General features: G+C 34.8%; 1 long non-coding RNA gene across 2 annotated transcripts in view; it reads right to left on the reverse strand.

The window, feature by feature from the left end:
* Positions 1-583: 583 nt before the first annotated feature.
* Positions 584-6,978, reverse strand: part of LOC131194663 (uncharacterized) — a 7,626-nt gene continuing 1,231 nt past the window's right edge. For both annotated transcript variants that reach the window (XR_009154264.1, XR_009154263.1), the window contains 2 exons: positions 5,291-5,392; positions 584-1,944 (listed from right to left, as the gene is read on the reverse strand). This is a non-coding gene — a long non-coding RNA (uncharacterized LOC131194663). The remainder of the gene's footprint in view (positions 1,945-5,290; positions 5,393-6,978) is intronic.

The raw sequence follows: 6,978 nt of genomic DNA on the forward strand, positions 1-6,978 counted from the left end.
CCTCATCATTGTCCACAGCATATTTATAGTGAGACTCCAAGAGGTGGAGAAACTAGTTCAATTCCGTAAGAAAAACATAATAGTTGTAGAAAACAAAAGCTCTTTAAAAAAAACACGCCATGCTGCAGCGAACCGAGTTGTCCATCGTGTCTTGTATATTTCTGTTTCAGATTGTTTTGGTGCCTGAGGCTTTTGGGACTGGTATAAATGTCACATAATGCACCTAATTGCAACAGTCTGTCACTGAGGGAATCTTCTCTGCAACCTCAGTTGGTAATCAGCTTATGCCCCGAAGTGTGAGAATAGAATTGCCCTTATTTTGTTTTTATACCGATTACTTGTGCAGATGCTTAAAGTTGTCCAAAACACTGGAAGAATTGAGTAGTCCCACCCATGTGAAAATCTTAGTAAAGCCAAAGTTTGAAGGATACTTCCAGAGAATATATTTGGGGGGTTTCATTTGGTTCATTCAAAGAAGAATGTTTCTAAAAAGTGAGCAAAGTCGTAGATGAAGGTTGCAAAGGCTTTAATAGAAATATGCCCTACACATTTTAGCCCAATTCATAGTCCATATTCCCAAACTCTTAATCCAAATTTATTATAAATTTATGTCATCTGCAGATCCCCATGAGAAAAATATAATACAGATCGAAATGTCACATGCAATGATTTACTTTTGATTTATATTCTTTAAATTGTAATATTAAGAACAGAGAACCTGTCCAGCTCCATTCGTTGGTCAGACTTCCACAACTTGGAAACTAGGAAATAATTCATCTCAATTTTAACTTTATGTTGTAAGCCACCCATTGGATATGAGATGGTCAGCAAATAAATTTCATAATAAATACATTATAAGAATAAATAAAAATTCTGGAGAACTCTGATAAAGAGAAACATGGGCTGCTCGGGGAAAGCTAATGTGGGAAAGATATGAACATGTAGGTACCCATACAGTTTTTATCTTTGCAGTTTATCTAGGTCATTGAAGGAGATGGAACCTGATAAATTATCATACGTTTGTCTGATTAGGGTAAAATGCTAGAAAACTAGCTCAGAAAATTTGCACAACATTCCTGCCACAATTTGATTATGCCTTATATTCTCAAACTTTTTAGTGCTATTCTACAATATATTAACTTTTTTCTCTCTGATAGAGCCAATTTAGGCTAGTGGTTAAGGCACCAGGCTAGAAAGTGGAAGACAATGAGCCATAAAAGCTAAATGATCTCGGCCAGTGACTCTCTCTCAACCTAACATACTCCAAAGGGTTGTTATTGTAGGGAAAATAGGAGAACGTAGGTATGTCAGATAAGTTCACCACCTTGAGTTATTTGTAAACATTTTTAAAGGCAGGATACAAATACATAAAAACATATGTAAAGTGAAAAAAGAAAAGTAGATTTATTTGGGTATAAGTAAAGGGTCCCAGTCTAGGCCCCCTGGTTAACTGAAGCACATGCAGACTGGGCCAAGGCAACATTTGAAACACCAGTATATGTCTAATTCGGGAAGAAACACAGTATGCCAGCTTTTCCCAATCTGGTGCTCTCCAGATGTGTTGCACTTCAATTCCCATAATTCATAGCCAGAGTCCAGTACATCTGGAGGTACCAAGCTGAGAAAATCTGTAATGTCATTCCATAGTATCATTCATTTCCCATATATTGTCTATTTTGTTTTTCTGTAACAACCTTTTTTTAATCACAATCATTTAGTTTGATAATTAAGTAACCATCAAAAATTGTAAATGATAACCACTCTAAAATAAAATTGCAATTGAATTTTAACATGAACAGTATCAGCATCTTGGTGATTGTATTTGCTGCTTCTCTAAAGGCAATAAATTTATACCCTCAGGGCTTGAGACTTTTTCAAAAGTTGAAAAGCTGGAAAAATTCTATCTTCTTGAATCCTGCACAGCTCTTCTTTGGAAGGAATGTTCTATGATCAGAACAAAAATGATGTCAGTTCCTCTGACTTGAATCTTCTGCACATTGTAAAACACAGAATATCATATGTGCATACTGGTTCTACTCACCTAATGTATCTAAAGCAGTGGTTCTCAACCTGTGGGTCGGGACCCAGTTGGGGGTCGAATGACGATTTGCCAAGAGTTGCCTAAGACCATCAGAAATATGAGAAGTATACTTGCGAGTCGAAGAATCGCGCTCCAAAGGTTGACTCCACAAGCCAGCTGCAGGCTCTTCAAATCGCTAGCCGAATTCGGCTTCAGGCACGATGAATTAAAAGAGAGAGAAATCTTTGCTCTGATGTCTCCCTCTCAAGCCAGCTGCAATCACTCCCAATCGCTAGCCAAATCTGGCTTCAGGCACGATAAACTTAAGGGGAGTTTAAGGGGAGGAGACTCTGCTTTAATGCCTCCGTCCTCAAGGCAATCGCAAGCAGTTCAGATCGCTAGCCAATACGGCTTCAGGCGCGATAAATTCAAAACGAAAATAATTTTACGGTTGGGGTCACCACATCATGGGGAATTGTATTAAAGGGGTTGCAGCACTATAAAGGTTGAGAACCACTGATCTAAAGAGTGATAAAGTAACTCATGGTTTATACAATACATAACTAAGCAAATGAACTAGGTTCGTTCGACATAGAAGAACTAATTAAAGTTAAAACTTGGGGGGAGGGCATATCAAGCAATGACCCTATGAATCTATTTTGTTTTGTTGGAAAATATTCTATCTATTGCCTGATGAGAGATAGCTAGATAGAGCCTGTGTCTGCAGCTGTGTGTATCTGCTACTAGATCCAGGCAGGGAGAAATGGCTTTATGAGACTTTGGTGCTCTCATCTTAATTCCTGCAATTTATTTTTGTGATTTGGGTCAAGAATGTCCATATCACATGAAATTATGAAAAATGCCATGTTATTTATTTTTAATTTGCTATCCATATTATTGACTACCTATAGTAGTATCAAGGTTTACTAATGATTCACAGATTAGAAACTATTCAGGGAGGATTATATTTCAAATTACCAATGTTTCATTTGCTTTTTCAGTTTACTTAAATTATATTAACTTTTTAAATAAATATATGTGGTCCAATTTCCTTCTTGCAAAGCCCACACGTTTCTGAGGCAGTATTTACTGGTTTTCAGCTTTTTATCTGTTTAGCTTTAGTAGTGACAGATATCTGGATGTCAAGGGAGATTTCAGAGGTGGAGATATTCTTCTAAAAATGGCTCATAAGTCTGGGACTAGATTGTCACACAGAAATAATCACACCAAGACAAACAATAAATGCAAGTAGCGGTAACAGGCAGCCCATCAATAGTAACCAACACAGTATGGTACAGCATCTTGTAAAATAGTAGCTGAATCTGGTTCTGGAGAAAGCCTCAAGTCACTATAGCAAAGAACAATTTTCTGATGCAAGATTAACCATCAAGCCTCAAATCTCTATATAAATGCACATTGGTTGGCAAATTCCACTTGGAGGAGTTAATATGGGAAATGGTCAAAATGGCCTTAACATACTTTGGAAAAATTCATAGATGCCTTTGTTCCATCTGTGCTACAGTGTTAGATGCCTTTTATAGCCAGAAGTTGTATTATTTAATTAATGTTCATGCCTCAGTTACTCATTTGTAAAAGCGTATGTGTTAATCAATATCATAAAGAAACATGGAATTTGATTAATATTTAAAGAAGATAGTAGGCACATATTTATACTGTTAGTGCATTGGTATTTTCTTTTTATTTATGTCTTTGGAATTGATTCCTTTGATTTTCATGGAACTTACTAGAAGATACGCTTTTTCTTTCTTTCATGGAAGTTCATTCTTATACACATTTAGTTGAAAACCTATTCGTAATGTTGCTGGAGCTCATGTATAGAACTGTAAATGTAGATTTGGGATAAAATCTACAATTCATGTCTGAGGTTTGGTTATGTTACATTATTTTGTCATCTATCTATCTTTATTACAAGCTCTTCAAAAATTAAGTCATTTTCATGCATGTTGACTACTTCATGAATCATTAACTTAAGAGGTTAGCTAAAAGTATATAGGACCTTTTCCCCCCAGATTTTTATTTTATTTTTTTTCTCAGGAGATCTTTGATACCAAAATGTGAATTACTAGCTTTAATTCCCAGGATCATAATTAACACCTTTTAAAGAGATGGGTATAACCTTGGCCATTCTCCAGGTTGCTAGTAGAGTCTTTTCAATGATAAATTACATATTTGTGTTAGCAGCTCAGTTATACTGGTTGTTAGTTCCTTTAGAATTCTCCACTGAACACCATCTGGTCCTTGCTGATTGATTGCAATTTAATTTCTTTAGTTGCTTATAATTTTTAAAAAATATTTGTTTTTTTATGACAGCCTGATTTTTAGCACCCAGTTCCATACTTGATACAGAGAAAATACTTAGAATAAAACTTGACGAAATAGATCCTTTTCTTCAATGAAAAGTATCTCTGAAGTCACTAGCATAAAATAATCAGAAAGAAGAATGCAACGTCGGCAAATTTTTATATCCCAGTCTTAAATTGTTTTAAAAATTGTCAAAAGTAACTGTTTATCTACTTTTGAAATGGTATCGCTTAACATGCAAGATTTTCTGTTGTGTGAAATGCAGTTAATGTAGTTTTTCTTATGACAATTCATAGACTTCACAAATTCCAAAACAAAACATTTGTAATTCTATACAGAATTAGGTGAAAGGGGGAAATGCATGGAAAGTAGGAAATCCACAATGAAAATAACTGGGGGCAAAGAAACAATGCAAAAAAAAAATATCTAGCAGGATGAAATAGAAAAACAATATTTTCCTCTCTGTTTATAATGTTATCTATTTACTGGTTACACCCTCCTTTTTTGTAGTTCCTTGATCCACTGTTCTCTTTGTGTTAGTTTTAGACTGTTAGCTTTTCAGCAAAGTTCTAGACAGGCCAACAATCCAGATGAATTCATGAAACTTGGGCTTTTAACACAATCTTGTTCAAATCAAGTGTTACTATTAGGTTGAAACAGCCTCAGGACCTACCTCAGCAAGCCTGACCTTTCAACTCACAATCAGACCGTCCAGGTTTATAGATTCTTGAGGTCAGGTCTCCTATTTCACATGACTTCAGGGGTTTTTAAACCACACTGTGTTGAGGAAAATCTCAGTGCATTTTGCGATTACATAAACTTTGCACTCCTGCTGTCTATGAAGACGGTAGTAGCAACTTGATTCTAATGAATTGTGGTGGCACACCGGCAAAATTCATAAAAGATAAGTGAGATTAGAAGAAGGAAAATAGCCTGAAACATACTAACCTGTAGTGAGAGCAGTGGGTTATTTTCCCCCCAGTGGTTTGGACCTCAGGATTGCAATTTTGTTACAGTGATTTGAAACTTCTCAAAGGGGTTGATGCTTTGCTGTGGACATTTTAAATTGTGGATTTATTTGAGTTGATATTAAATATTTCCAAATTCTTTGGAGAATACATATCATTTATAAACCCTACTTATTCTGCTATACCCATATTTCTGTACTGCAAAAATATAAATATGTGAATATTTTAAAACACCACTAACAAAAACCTCATTATAAGGTACATTTACATGGTTTGTTCCTTGACTAGTTTTTCCATCCTAGTTTCATCTCACATGAAAATTAAGAAAAAAAGTGACACATGACAGCATATAAATCATGCATCAAGAGCAAGAGTATGATATTATTTCAAGTGTTTTTACTTTTTATATGGTTGTAAAATTGGACGGAAGGCATTTCCTTTTAGAAAATTATCCAGGTCATGTATAGATATAGCCTGAAGCTTATGAGAAGCTTTATGTTTTGCTCTTCTTTAGTTTTTGTTGTGCATTTAAAGAAACAGATTAAATTTTGATGAATGCTTGGCTTCCTGAATTGAGATTTATTCCTGGAGGGGTAAGAAACATTTAGAAAACTGGGGAGAAAGGCACTTAATGCAGTTGTCTCCTGTTACTACATTTCCTACCCTAGCTTAAACCTATAAAGGAGCTGTTCAAAGTAGTACAGCATATTTAGACAGAATCACTTACATTTGCATGTAACTGAAAAACAGCTCCTCAAACGTTTAATGCAATTTCAGCAAAGAAAATTAGGCCATCTGTAAAAAACCTGCAATATTTTTCCTGTAATGTTATCCATTCACATAAAACAGTATGACTGCCACAGAATATGAACATGATTTTTTTTACTTTGAGAACAATAGAAGCCGATATTTTTTTATCTATATTAGCTCTCTCACTGATGCACTTCTCTGTCACAATTCACCTTAGAAATTGCACTCCCATATACTTTTTGTTTCTGAAGGACTATCAGAGTTTAAATAATCTGGGGCAAACAATATTTGCTCCTCAGTGGTTAAGCAACAGTTGTGCTTTAAGATATTAAGCATACCATTTTTAATGGATATGTGTATTTATTTGCATTTTAACTTCTCACACTGATTTTGCCAGTGTGAATCAAGAGTTTTCCAATTTCTGGTACAAATGAAATTGAAGAAATGTATCCAAAATGTTGATTTAATAAAATACATTTAATATATTTATATATAGATATGTATGAATCTTCATAAATTCATTTTGCTTCAGTAAAGAAAGAGCAAAGTTTTTAATACATTAGAAAGATGATACAAGACGATGTTAAAAAAATAAAGAGGTACATAATTATGTATTTTAATTGCATGCTCCCTGCCTTGTTACTGTTTTATATTAAATACAAAAAACAGAATTTGCTGACTAATTGGAACTTTTTAGTTGAAAAATACAAGAGGTTTGTTTCCTTCATGCAGAAACTGAGGTCTGGATGCTGTCAGCCCTTTTGCCTGGAAACACCTTTAGTTGCTACAGATGCTTCCTGTCATACATAAACAAAATCACCAGGTCAAAGCCTGAATTCCAATCTTGCTACCTAAAGAGTATTGTGCTGGATTAAAATCACCTCTGATGGAATTTATTTTTGTGATCATAGACAAGAG

Source organism: Ahaetulla prasina, chromosome 3, assembly GCF_028640845.1.
Source record: "Ahaetulla prasina isolate Xishuangbanna chromosome 3, ASM2864084v1, whole genome shotgun sequence".
Lineage (NCBI taxonomy): Eukaryota > Metazoa > Chordata > Lepidosauria > Squamata > Colubridae > Ahaetulla > Ahaetulla prasina.